At 46.2% G+C, this 13,262-nt stretch overlaps 1 protein-coding gene across 1 annotated transcript in view; it reads left to right on the top strand.

Annotated features, from left to right (window-relative positions):
- The window catches only part of LOC106583131 (calmodulin-binding transcription activator 1), a 128,917-nt gene that overhangs the window by 6,555 nt on the left and 109,100 nt on the right, over positions 1–13,262 (top strand). The window lies entirely within an intron of this gene.

Genomic DNA, 13,262 nt, shown 5'->3' with positions numbered 1-13,262 from the left:
TTCTTAACTGCATTGTTGGTTAAGGCCTTGTAAGTAAGCATTTCGGCGCATATGGCAAATAAAATTTTATTATTTGATTTGAAGGGATATCCACATACTTTTGTATATATAATGTATTAGAAATACATAAAAACACAATGTTGAAGTAAAGACCCCTGCCAACTAATATCGACACATATTTCGTTTTGGAGAAATAATTTGCCTGCTGTAAGTTTAAGATATGTTGTCTTGTGATTCTGTTACCAAAAACCCACATATCTTTCAGATATTTTCTAATTCCTCTCAGTCATGAGGACGGAAAATGTATGAAAGTTCACAGAAGTAACAAATAGTGGTAGACCTACCAATTAGTTAGTGTTTGTTTCTGAATTCTTAAGTGGTTAAAACTTGTAATTCTGCTACCAAATCGGTAACGGAATTACTGCAATTGTATTGGCTACAATGGGAAATTATAGTAGTCACAAACCACAGTTGGTTCCCCTGCTACTGTCCTCCTTTCCACTGTCATACTATTATGTTCAGTACTACTGTTCTCCTTTCAACTGGCATACTGTTATGTTCAGTACTACTGTCCTCCTTTCAACTGGCATACTGTTATGTTCAGTACTACTGTTCTCCTTTCAACTGGCATACTGTTATGTTCAGTACTACTGTTCTCCTTTCAACTGGCATACTGTTATGTTCAGTACTACTGTTCTCCTTTCAACTGGCATACTGTTATGTTCAGTACTACTGTCCTCCTTTCAACTGGCATACTGTTATGTTCAGTACTACTGTTCTCCTTTCCACTGGCATACTGTTATGTTCAGTACTACTGTTCTCCTTTCCACTGTCATACTATTATGTTCAGTACTACTGTTCTCCTTTCAACTGGCATACTGTTATGTTCAGTACTACTGTCCTCCTTTCAACTGGCATACTGTTATGTTCAGTACTACTGTCCTCCTTTCAACTGGCATACTGTTATGTTCAGTACTACTGTTCTCCTTTCCACTGGCATACTGTTATGTTCAGTACTACTGTTCTCCTTTCAACTGGCATACTGTTATGTTCAGTACTACTGTTCTCCTTTCCACTGGCATACTATTATGTTCAGTACTACTGTTCTCCTTTCAACTGGCATACTGTTATGTTCAGTACTACTGTTCTCCTTTCCACTGGCATACTATTATGTTCAGTACTACTGTCCTCCTTTCAACTGGCATACTGTTATGTTCAGTACTACTGTCCTCCTTTCCACTGGCATACTGTTATGTTCAGTACTACTGTTCTCCTTTCAACTGGCATACTGTTATGTTCAGTACTACTGTTCTCCTTTCAACTGGCATACTGTTATGTTCAGTACTACTGTCCTCCTTTCAACTGGCATACTGTTATGTTCAGTACTACTGTCCTCCCTTCTACTAACATACTGTTATGTTCAGTACTACTGTCCTCCTTTCAACTGGCATACTGTTATGTTCAGTACTACTGTCCTCCCTTCTACTAACATACTGTTATGTTCAGTACTACTGTCCTCCTTTCAACTGGCATACTGTTATGTTCAGTACTACTGTTCTCCTTTCAACTGGCATACTGTTATGTTCAGTACTACTGTCCTCCTTTCAACTGGCATACTGTTATGTTCAGTACTACTGTTCTCCTTTCAACTGGCATACTGTTATGTTCAGTACTACTGTTCTCCTTTCAACTGGCATACTGTTATGTTCAGTACTACTGTCCTCCTTTCAACTGGCATACTGTTATGTTCAGTACTACTGTTCTCCTTTCAACTGGCATACTGTTATGTTCAGTACTACTGTCCTCCTTTCAACTGGCATACTGTTATGTTCAGTACTACTGTTCTCCTTTCAACTGGCATACTGTTATGTTCAGTACTACTGTTCTCCTTTCAACTGGCATACTGTTATGTTCAGTACTACTGTTCTCCTTTCAACTGGCATACTGTTATGTTCAGTACTACTGTTCTCCTTTCAACTGGCATACTGTTATGTTCAGTACTACTGTTCTCCTTTCAACTGGCATACTGTTATGTTCAGTACTACTGTTCTCCTTTCCACTGACATACTGTTATGTTCAGTACTACTGTTCTCCTTTCAACTGGCATACTGTTATGTTCAGTACTACTGTCCTCCTTTCAACTGGCATACTGTTATGTTCAGTACTACTGTTCTCCTTTCAACTGGCATACTGTTATGTTCAGTACTACTGTCCTCCCTTCTACTAACATACTGTTATGTTCAGTACTACTGTTCTCCTTTCAACTGGCATACTGTTATGTTCAGTACTACTGTTCTCCTTTCCACTGGCATACTGTTATGTTCAGTACTACTGTTCTCCTTTCCACTGGCATACTGTTATGTTCAGTACTACTGTTCTCCTTTCCACTGGCATACTGTTATGTTCAGTACTACTGTCCTCCTTTCAACTGGCATACTGTTATGTTCAGTACTACTGTTCTCCTTTCCACTGGCATACTGTTATTACATTTTACATTTTAGTCATTTAGCAGACGCTCTTATCCAGAGCGACTTACAAATTGGTGCATTCACCTATAATATCCAGTGGAACAGCCACTTTACAATAGTGCATCTAAATCTTTTAAGGGGGGGGTTAGAAGGATTACTTTATCCTATCCCAGGTATTCCTTGAAGAGGTGGGGTTTCAGGTGTCTCCGGAAGGTGGTGATTGACTCCGCTGTCCTGGCGTCGTGAGGGAGCTTGTTCCACCATTGGGGTGCCAGAGCAGCGAACAGTTTTGACTGGGCTGAGCGGGAACTGTGCTTCCTCAGAGGTAGGGAGGCGAGCAGGCCAGAGGTGGATGAACGGAGTGCCCTTGTTTGGGTGTAGGGCCTGATCAGAGCCTGAAGGTACGGAGGTGCCGTTCCCCTCACAGCTCCGTAGGCAAGCACCATGGTCTTGTAGCGGATGCGAGCTTCGACTGGAAGCCAGTGGAGAGAGCGGAGGAGCGGGGTGACGTGAGAGAACTTGGGAAGGTTGAACACCAGACGGGCTGCGGCGTTCTGGATGAGTTGTAGGGGTTTAATGGCACAGGCAGGGAGCCCAGCCAACAGCGAGTTGCAGTAATCCAGACGGGAGATGACAAGTGCCTGGATTAGGACCTGCGCCGCTTCCTGTGTGAGGCAGGGTCGTACTCTGCGAATGTTGTAGAGCATGAACCTACAGGATCGGGTCACCGCCTTGATGTTGGTGGAGAACGACAGGGTGTTGTCCAGGGTCACGCCAAGGCTCTTAGCACTCTGGGAGGAGGACACAAGGGAGTTGTCAACCGTGATGGCGAGATCATGGAACGGGCAGTCCTTCCCGGGAGGAAGAGCAGCTCCGTCTTGCCGAGGTTCAGCTTGAGGTGGTGATCCGTCATCCACACTGATATGTCTGCCAGACATGCAGAGATGCGATTCGCCACCTGGTTGTCAGAAGGGGGAAAGGAGAAGATTAATTGTGTGTCATCTGCATAGCAATGATATGAGAGACCATGTGAGGATATGACAGAGCCAAGTGACTTGGTGTATAGCGAGAATAGGAGTGGGCCAAGAACAGAGCCCTGGGGGACACCAGTGGTGAGAGCACGTGGTGCGGAGACAGATTCTCGCCACGCCACCTGGTAGGAGCGACCTGTCAGGTAGGACGCAATCCAAGCGTGCGCGGTGCCGGAGATGCCCAGCTCGGAGAGGGTGGAGAGGAGGATCTGATGGTTCACGGTATCAAAGGCAGCAGATAGGTCTAGAAGGATGAGAGCAGAGGAGAGAGAGTTAGCTTTAGCAGTGCGGAGAGCCTCCGTGACACAGAGAAGAGCAGTCTCAGTTGAATGCCCAGTCTTGAAACCTGACTGATTAGGATCAAGAAGGTCATTCTGAGAGAGATAGCAAGAGAGCTGGCCAAGCGCGGCGCGTTCAAGAGTTTTGGAGAGAAAGGAAAGAAGGGATACTGGCCTGTAGTTGTTGACATCGGAGGGATCGAGTGTAGGTTTTTTCAGAAGGGGTGCAACTCTCGCTCTCTTGAAGACGGAAGGGACGTAGCCAGCGGTCAAGGATGCGTTGATGAGCGAGGTGAGGTAGGGGAGAAGGTCTCCGGAAATGGTCTGGAGAAGAGAGGAGGGGATAGGGTCAAGTGGGCAGGTTGTTGGGCGGCCGGCCGTCACAAGACGCGAGAGTTCATCTGGAGAGAGAGGGGAGAAAGAGGTCAAAGCACAGGGTAGGGCAGTGTGAGCAGGACCAGCAGTGTCGTTTGACTTAGCAAACGAGGATCGGATGTCGTCAACCTTCTTTTCAAAATGGTTGACGAAGTCATCCGCAGAGAGGGACGAGGGGGGAGGGGGAGGAGGATTAAGGAGGGAGGAGAAGGTAGCAAAGAGCTTCCTAGGGTTAGAGGCAGATGCTTGGAGTTTAGAGTGGTAGAAAGTGGCTTTAGCAGCAGAGACAGAAGAGGAAAATGTAGAGAGGAGGGAGTGAAAGGATGCCAGGTCCGCAGGGAGGCGAGTTTTCCTCCATTTCCGCTCGGCTGCCCGGAGCCCTGTTCTGTGAGCTCGCAGTGAGTCGTCGAGCCACGGAGCAGGAGGGGAGGACCGAGCCGGCCTGGAGGATAGGGGACAGAGGAAATCAAAGGATGCAGAGAGGGAGGAGAGGAGGGTTGAGGAGGCAGAATCAGGAGATAGGTTGGAGAAGGTTTGAGCAGAGGGAAGAGATGATAGGATGGAAGAGGAGAGAGTAGCGGGAGAGAGAGAGCGAAGGTTGGGACGGCGCAATACCATCCGAGTAGGGGGAGAGTGAGAAGTGTTGGATGAGAGCGAGAGGGAAAAGGATACAAGGTAGTGGTCGGAGACTTGGAGGGGAGTTGCAATGAGATTAGTGGAAGAACAGCATCTAGTAAAGATGAGGTCAAGCGTATTGCCTGCCTTGTGAGTAGGGGGGAAGGTGAGAGGGTGAGGTCGAAAGAGGAGAGGAGTGGAAAGAAGGAGGCAGAGAGGAATGAGTCGAAGGTAGACGTGGGGAGGTTAAAGTCACCCAGAACTGTGAGAGGTGAGCCATCCTCAGGAAAGGAACTTATCAAGGCGTCAAGCTCATTGATGAACTCTCCAAGGGAACCTGGAGTGCGATGAGTGATAAGGATGTTAAGCTTGAAAGGGCTGGTAACTGTGACAGCATGGAATTCAAATGAGGAGATAGACAGATGGGTCAGGGGAGAAAGAGAGAATGTCCACTTGGGAGAGATGAGGATTCCAGTGCCACCACCCCGCTGGCTCGATGCTCTAGGGGTATGCGAGAACACGTAGTCAGACGAGGAGAGAGCAGTAGGAGTAGCAGTGTTATCTGTGGTGATCCATGTTTCCGTCAGCGCCAGGAAGTCTAGGGACTTGAGGGTAGCATAGGCTGAGATGAACTCAGCCTTGTTGGCCGCAGACCGGCAGTTCCAGAGGCTGCCGGAGACCTGGAACTCCACGTGGGTCGTGCGCGCTGGGACCACCAGGTTAGAGCGGCAGCGGCCACGCGGTGTGGAGCGTTTGTATGGCCTGTGCAGAGGAGAGAGAACAGGGATAGGCAGACACATAGTAGACAAGCTACAGAAGAGGCTACGCTAATGCAAATGAGATTGGAGTGACAAGTGGACTACACGTCTCGAATGTTCAGGAAGTTAAGCTTACGTTGCAAAAATGTTATTGACTAAAATGATACAGTACTGCTGGCTGGTGGAGTAGGCTAGCTAGCAGTGGCTGCGTTGTTGACTTTGAACGTGTAGCTGGCTAGGTAACCTCGGTAGTTTCAGTACTACACCTTGTCATGATACAAAGCAACTTTGTAGCTAGCTAGCTAACATAACACTAATCAAGACGTTCCTTGTAGTGTATTTAGTTTCAACAATGCTGCTCGTCGGTAATAGTTGGCTAGGTTAGGAAAAATGGCGTCGCGGGGGACGGAAATAGCTGGCTAGCTAACCTCGATGGCTGGCTAGCTAACAATTATCAATTAACAATTATCAAGCTATGACAAAGACAACTAGGTAGCTCGCTAGGTAACACTGCACTAGTCAAATCGTTCCGTTGTGAAGTATTAGTAACTACAGCGCTGCTAATCGGTAACGGATGGCTATCTGGCAGTGGGTTAATGATGACTAGGTGTGTTGAGTAAGTCTGGCGCCGCGTCGCGCTGGCTAGCACACCTCGATAATACTCAAACTCAAACTACACAATTATCTTAGATACAGAGACAGCACAGACAACTATGTAGCTGGCTAACTAACACCACACTAATCAAGTCGTTGCGTTGTAATGTAATAGTTTCTGCGGTGCTGTTAGTCGGTAGAAGTTGGCTAGCTAACAGTGATGACTAGCTAGCTAGCAGCTAGCAGTGTTGACTACGTTAGGAGGACGAAGATAGCTAGCCTCGATAATTACTCAGTTACTCTAAACTACACAATTATCTTTGATACAAAGACGGCTATGTAGCTAGCTAAGAAGAATTGCTCAGATCAAACAAATCAAGCCGTTGTAATGTAGCGAAGTGGAATATTACCTGTGGAGCGAAGCGTGGTGCGACTGCTCGCTCCAAACCGGAAGTACTACTGTTCTCCTTTCCACTGTCATACTATTATGTTCAGTACTACTGTTCTCCTTTCAACTGGCATACTGTTATGTTCAGTACTACTGTTCTCCTTTCAACTGGCATACTGTTATGTTCAGTACTACTGTTCTCCTTTCAACTGGCATACTGTTATGTTCAGTACTACTGTTCTCCTTTCAACTGGCATACTGTTATGTTCAGTACTACTGTCCTCCTTTCAACTGGCATACTGTTATGTTCAGTACTACTGTTCTCCTTTCAACTGGCATACTGTTATGTTCAGTACTACTGTCCTCCTTTCAACTGGCATACTGTTATGTTCAGTACTACTGTTCTCCTTTCAACTGGCATACTGTTATGTTCAGTACTACTGTTCTCCTTTCAACTGGCATACTGTTATGTTCAGTACTACTGTTCTCCTTTCAACTGGCATACTGTTATGTTCAGTACTACTGTTCTCCTTTCAACTGACATACTGTTATGTTATATATGTTCCCACTAACATACTGTTATGTTCAGTACTACTGTTCTCCTTTCAACTGGCATACTGTTATGTTCAGTACTACTGTTCTCCTTTCAACTGGCATACTGTTATGTTCAGTACTACTGTTCTCCTTTCAACTGACATACTGTTATGTTCAGTACTACTGTCCTCCTTTCCACTGACATACTGTTATGTTCAGATCATAGTGTCTCCTGTTACTGTCCTCTCTTCCACTGGCATACTGTTATGTTCAGCTCATAGTGTCTCCTGTTACTGTCCTCTCTTCCACTGGCATACTGTTATGTTCAGCTCATAGTGTCTCCTGTTACTGTCCTCTCTTCCACTGACATACTGTTATGTTCAGCTCATAGGGTCTCCTGCTACTGTCCTCCTTTCAACTGGCATACTGTTATGTTCAGCTCATAACTGTTTTCTTTTCCTCTTTCTGTCGTCTGGTCGTCAAAGAAAGACTGAAAATAGTCTGGACAACCCCTCCATCTCACTCTCCCTCTCTTCCGTTAATGTCACCTCTCCTGACTCTTACTGAAACCTACCATGACACCATATGAGGTTGGTGGCACCTTAATTGTGGACGACGGGCTCGTGGTAATGGCTGGAGCGGAATCGGTGGAATGGTATCAAAAATGGTATCCATTTGCTCCGTTCCAGCCATGATTATGAGTCGTCCTCCCCTCAGCAGCCTCCACTGCATGACACCTACCAGCTACCCCTTTCCATTTACTGTAACAAGCATCCTCACCCACTGAGCAGTGACCGACACTGGACGTCCATGGACGTTGAAAAGTAGTTGAAATTTGTTCAGTCCGCCCTGGCCGGACCAAATCTGAACCAGTCATAGTGGTCTATGTTTCACAAGTTTGCACAGCACAGTAGAGAACAGTACAGTAAAGAAAAGTACAGCAGAGTTCAGTACAGCACACTAGAGTACAGAATATTGTACTGTACTCTACTTAACTGAACATATCTACTTTACTGTACTCTACTGCACTTTGCTCTACTGTGCTGTACTGTGATGTCCAAACTCTTTGATTGTTTCAGATTTGGCCTGGTCTGGACCAACCAAATGTGGTCTTATTTAGGGACGGCGCTCACTACAATAATAGCCAGTCTGTAGAATAATACCCAATAATAGCCAGTCTGTAGAATAATACCCAATAATAGACAGTCTGTAGAATAATTGTCACAAGATTCGTAGTGGAGAGAAGACCAAGGCGCAGCGGGAATGTGGATACTCATGTTTATTGATTAAAAAAAAAACAAGTAAAGTATCCACTGGAAAACCAAAAAAACAATACTCACAACGGCAACAGTGTGGCAGGCTAAAACAAACGCAGTGCACACAAACAACTACCCACAAAACCAAGTGACAAACATACTCCTACATATATGACTCCCAATCAGGAACAACGATCCCCAGCTGTTCCTGATCAGGAGTCACAAGACCAACACAGAACATTCACACACACAAGACTGCCACGCCCTGACCCCAAAACTACTACAACAGCTCCATCTGCTGGTCAGGACGTGACAGTACCCCCCCCCTCAAGGTGCAGACCCCGGAATGCACCTAACAACAAAAAACACCAACAAACAAAATCCCCAACAAAACCCATAAACAATAACCCCTAAACAATAAGAGAGGGAAGGGAGGGTGGCTATCGGCGCCCACTTCGGTGGCGCCGATAGCTGCGCCGGGCAGACGGGCCACTCGGGCTGGACCGGAGGACAGGAGGGCCGCTCGGGCTGGGCCGGAGGACAGGAGGGCCGCTCGGGCTGGAGGACAGGAGGGCCCCTCGGGCTGGGCCGGAGGACAGTCGGGCCCCTCGGGCTGGGCCGGAGAACAGTCGGGCCCCTCGGGCTGGGCCGGAGAACAGTCGGGCCCCTCGGGCTGGGCCGGAGGACAGTCGGGCCCCTCGGGCTGGGCCGGAGGACAGTCGGGCCCCTCGGGCTGGGCCGGAGGACAGTCGGGCCCCTCGGGCTGGGCCGGAGGACAGTCGGGCCGCTCTGGCTGGGCCGGAGGACAGTCGGGCCGCTCTGGCGGCTCTGGCGGCTCCTGACTGGCGGGCGGCTCTGGCGACTTACGACTGGCGGGCGGCTCTGGCGACTTACGACTGGCGGGCGGCTCTGGCGACTTACGACTGGCGGGCGGCTCTGGCGACTTACGACTGGCGGGCGGCTCTGGCGACTTACGACTGGCGGGCGGCTCTGGCGACTCACGACTGGCGGGCGGCTCTGGCGACTCACCACTGGCGGGCGGCTCTGGCGACTCACCACTGGCGGGCGGCTCTGGCGACTCACCACTGGCGGGCGGCTCTGGCGACTCACCACTGGCGGGCGGCTCTGGCGACTCACCACTGGCGGGCGGCTCTGGCGACTCACCACTGGCGGGCGGCTCTGGCGACTCACCACTGGCGGGCGGCTCTGGCGACTCACCACTGGCGGGCGGCTCTGGCGACTCACGACTGACGGGCGGCTCTGGCGACTCACCACTGGCGGGCGGCTCTGGCGACTCACCACTGGCGGGCGGCTCTGGCGACTCACGACTGACGGGCGGCTCTGGCGACTCACGACTGGCGGGCGGCTCTGGCGACTCACGACTGGCGGGCGGCTCTGGCGACTCACGACTGGCGGGCGGCTCTGGCGACTCTTGACTGGCGGGCAGCTCTGGTGACTGTTGACTGGCGAGGCTGGGCTGACGCACTAGACTCCTGATGCGTGGGGCTGGTACTGGACGTGCCAGCCTGGAGACACGCACCTCCATGCTAGTGCGTTTAGCGGGAAACACTGGACCGTAGAGGCGCACTGGCGGTCTTGAGCGCAGGGTTGGCATCACCCCTTCCGGCTCAATGCCTACTTCGCCCTGGCACATGCGGGGCGCTGGTACTGTGCCTACCGGCCTGAAAATCCCAAGCCTCACCACAGCCCCAACCCCAAAGCACGGAACCTGTCCAGTCTGCCCTACAAGGGTACGGGGAGCTGGCCTGGGGCTCCAATCTCGCCCCGCCAAATAGCCCTTGTGCCCCCTGCCTCTCGGGTTCTACCTGCCTCCCAGGCAGGTTGTCACAGTGGACCCGCAACTGCTCCCATGTCCAGTCAATCCTTTCCGTCAATACTTCCAGCGACCAGGAATCCATCACCTCCCAAGCGCGCTGCTTCCAACATTCCTCCCTCACTTGCCTCTGTCCTCTTCTCCGCTGCTTGGTCCTTTGGTGGTGGGTAGTTCTGTCACAAGATTCGTAGTGGAGAGAAGACCAAGGCGCAGCGGGAATGTGGATACTCATGTTTATTGATAAAAAAAAACAAGTAAAGTATCCACTGGAAAACCAAAAAAACAATACTCACAACGGCAACAGTGTGGCAGGCTAAAACAAACGCAGTGCACACAAACAACTACCCACAAAACCAAGTGACAAACATACTCCTACATATATGACTCCCAATCAGGAACAACGATCCCCAGCTGTTCCTGATCAGGAGTCACAAGACCAACACAGAACATTCACACACACAAGACTGCCACGTCCTGACCCCAAAACTACTACAACAGCTCCATCTGCTGGTCAGGACGTGACAATAATACCCAATAATAGACAGTCTAGAATAATACCCAATAATAGACAGTCTGTAGAATAATACCCAATAATAGCCAGTCTGTAGAATAATACCCAATAATAGCCAGTCTGCAGAATAATACCCAATAGACTGTCTGTAGAATAATACCCAATAATTGTAACAGTCGTCGTATGTAATGGACCAAGGTGCAGCGGGAAAATGTATACTCATCTTCTTATTTATTATAAAAGAAGGAAAAAAAAAAAAAGAAACACGTATACAAAAACGAACGAACAACACTAAACAGTCCCGTCAGGTGCTACATACACTAAACAGGAAAATAACTACCCACAATTCCCATTACCAAAACACCCCTATACATAGGACATTCAATCAGAGGCAACGAGGAACAGCTGCCTCCAATTGAAGGCCAAATCAATAAACTAAACATAGAACTAGAAAGACTAGACTAGAACATTAACCAAAACCCCGGAACACTCTAAACAAACACCCCTCTACAAAACACATAGCCCAACAAACCCCGAAACACTCTAAACAAATACCCCCTGCCACGTCCTGACCAAACTAATATAACAAATAACCCCTTTACTGGTCAGGCCGTGACAATAATAGCCAGTCTGTAGAATAATACCCAATAATAGACAGTCTGTAGAATAATACCCAATAATAGACAGTCTAGAATAATACCCAATAATAGCCAGTCTGTCGAATAATACCCAATAATAGACAGTCTGTAGAATAATACCCAATAATAGACAGTCTGTAGAATAATACCCAATAATAGACAGTCTGTAGAATAATACCCAATAATAGACAGTCTGTAGAATAATACCCAATAATAGACAGTCTGTAGAATAATACCCAATAATAGACAGTCTGTGGAATAATACCCAATAATAGACAGTCTGTAGAATAATACCCAATAATAGACAGTCTGTAGAATAATACCCAATAATAGACAGTCTGTAGAATAATACCCAATAATAGACAGTCTGTAGAATAATACCCAATTATAGACAGTCTGTAGAATAATACCCAACAATAGACAGTCTGTAGAATAATACCCAATAATAGACAGTCTAGAATAATACCCAATAATAGCCAGTCTGTAGAATAATACCCAATAATAGACAGTCTGTAGAATAATACCCAATAATAGACAGTCTGTAGAATAATGCCCAATAATAGACAGTCTGTAGAATAATACCCAATAATAGACAGTCTGTAGAATAATGCCCAATAATAGACAGTCTGTAGAATAATACCCAATAATAGACAGTCTGTAGAATAATACCCAATAATAGCCAGTCTGTAGAATAATACCCAATAATAGACAGTCTGTAGAATAATACCCAATAATAGACAGTCTGTAGAATAATACCCAATAATAGACAGTCTGTAGAATAATACCCAATAATAGACAGTCTGTAGAATAATACCCAATAATAGACAGTCTAGAATAATACCCAATAATAGACAGTCTGTAGAATAATACCCAATAATAGCCAGTCTGTAGAAAAATACCCAATAATAGACAGTCTGTAGAATAATACCCAATAATAGACAGTCTGTAGAATAATACCCAATAATAGACAGTCTGTAGAATAATACCCAATAATAGACAGTCTAGAATAATACCCAATAATAGACAGTCTGTAGAATAATACCCAATAATTGCCAGTCTGTAGAATAATACCCAATAATAGCCAGTCTGTAGAATAATACCCAATAATAGCCAGTCTGTAGAATAATACCCAATAATAGACAGTCTAGAATAATACCCAATAATAGACATTCTAGAATAATACCCAATAATAGCCAGTCTGTAGAATAATACCCAATAATTGACAGTCTAGAATAATACCCAATAATTGACAGTCTGTAGAATAATACCCAATAATAGCCAGTCTGTAGAATAATACCCAATAATAGACAGTCTGTAGAATAATACCCAATAATAGACAGTCTGTAGAATAATACCCAATAATAGACAGTCTGTAGAATAATACCCAATAATAGACAGTCTGTAGAATAATACCCTATAATAGACAGTCTGTAGAATAATACCCAATAATAGACAGTCTAGAATAATACCCAATAATAGACAGTCTAGAATAACACCCAATAATAGACAGTCTGTAGAATAATACCCAATAATTGCCAGTCTGTAGAATAATACCCAATAATAGCCAGTCTGTAGAATAATACCCAATAATAGCCAGTCTGTAGAATAATACCCAATAATAGACAGTCTGTAGAATAATACCCAATAATAGACAGTCTAGAATAATACCCAATAATAGACAGTCTAGAATAATAACCAATAATAGACAGTCTGTAGAATAATACCCAATAATTGCCAGTCTGTAGAATAATACCCAATAATAGCCAGTCTGTAGAATAATACCCAATAATAGACAGTCTGTAGAATAATACCCAATAATAGACAGTCTGTAGAATAATACCCAATAATAGACAGTCTGTAGAATAATACCCAATAATAAAAAGTCTGTAGAATAATACCCAATAATAGACAGTCTGTAGAATAATACCCAATAATAGACAGTCTGTAGAATAATACCCAATAATAGACAGTCTAGAATAATA

Source organism: Salmo salar, chromosome ssa22, assembly GCF_905237065.1.
Source record: "Salmo salar chromosome ssa22, Ssal_v3.1, whole genome shotgun sequence".
Taxonomy (NCBI): Eukaryota; Metazoa; Chordata; class Actinopteri; order Salmoniformes; family Salmonidae; genus Salmo; species Salmo salar.
The sequence above is the reverse complement of the archived record's forward strand: the minus strand, read 5'-3'. Positions and strand labels throughout refer to the sequence as shown.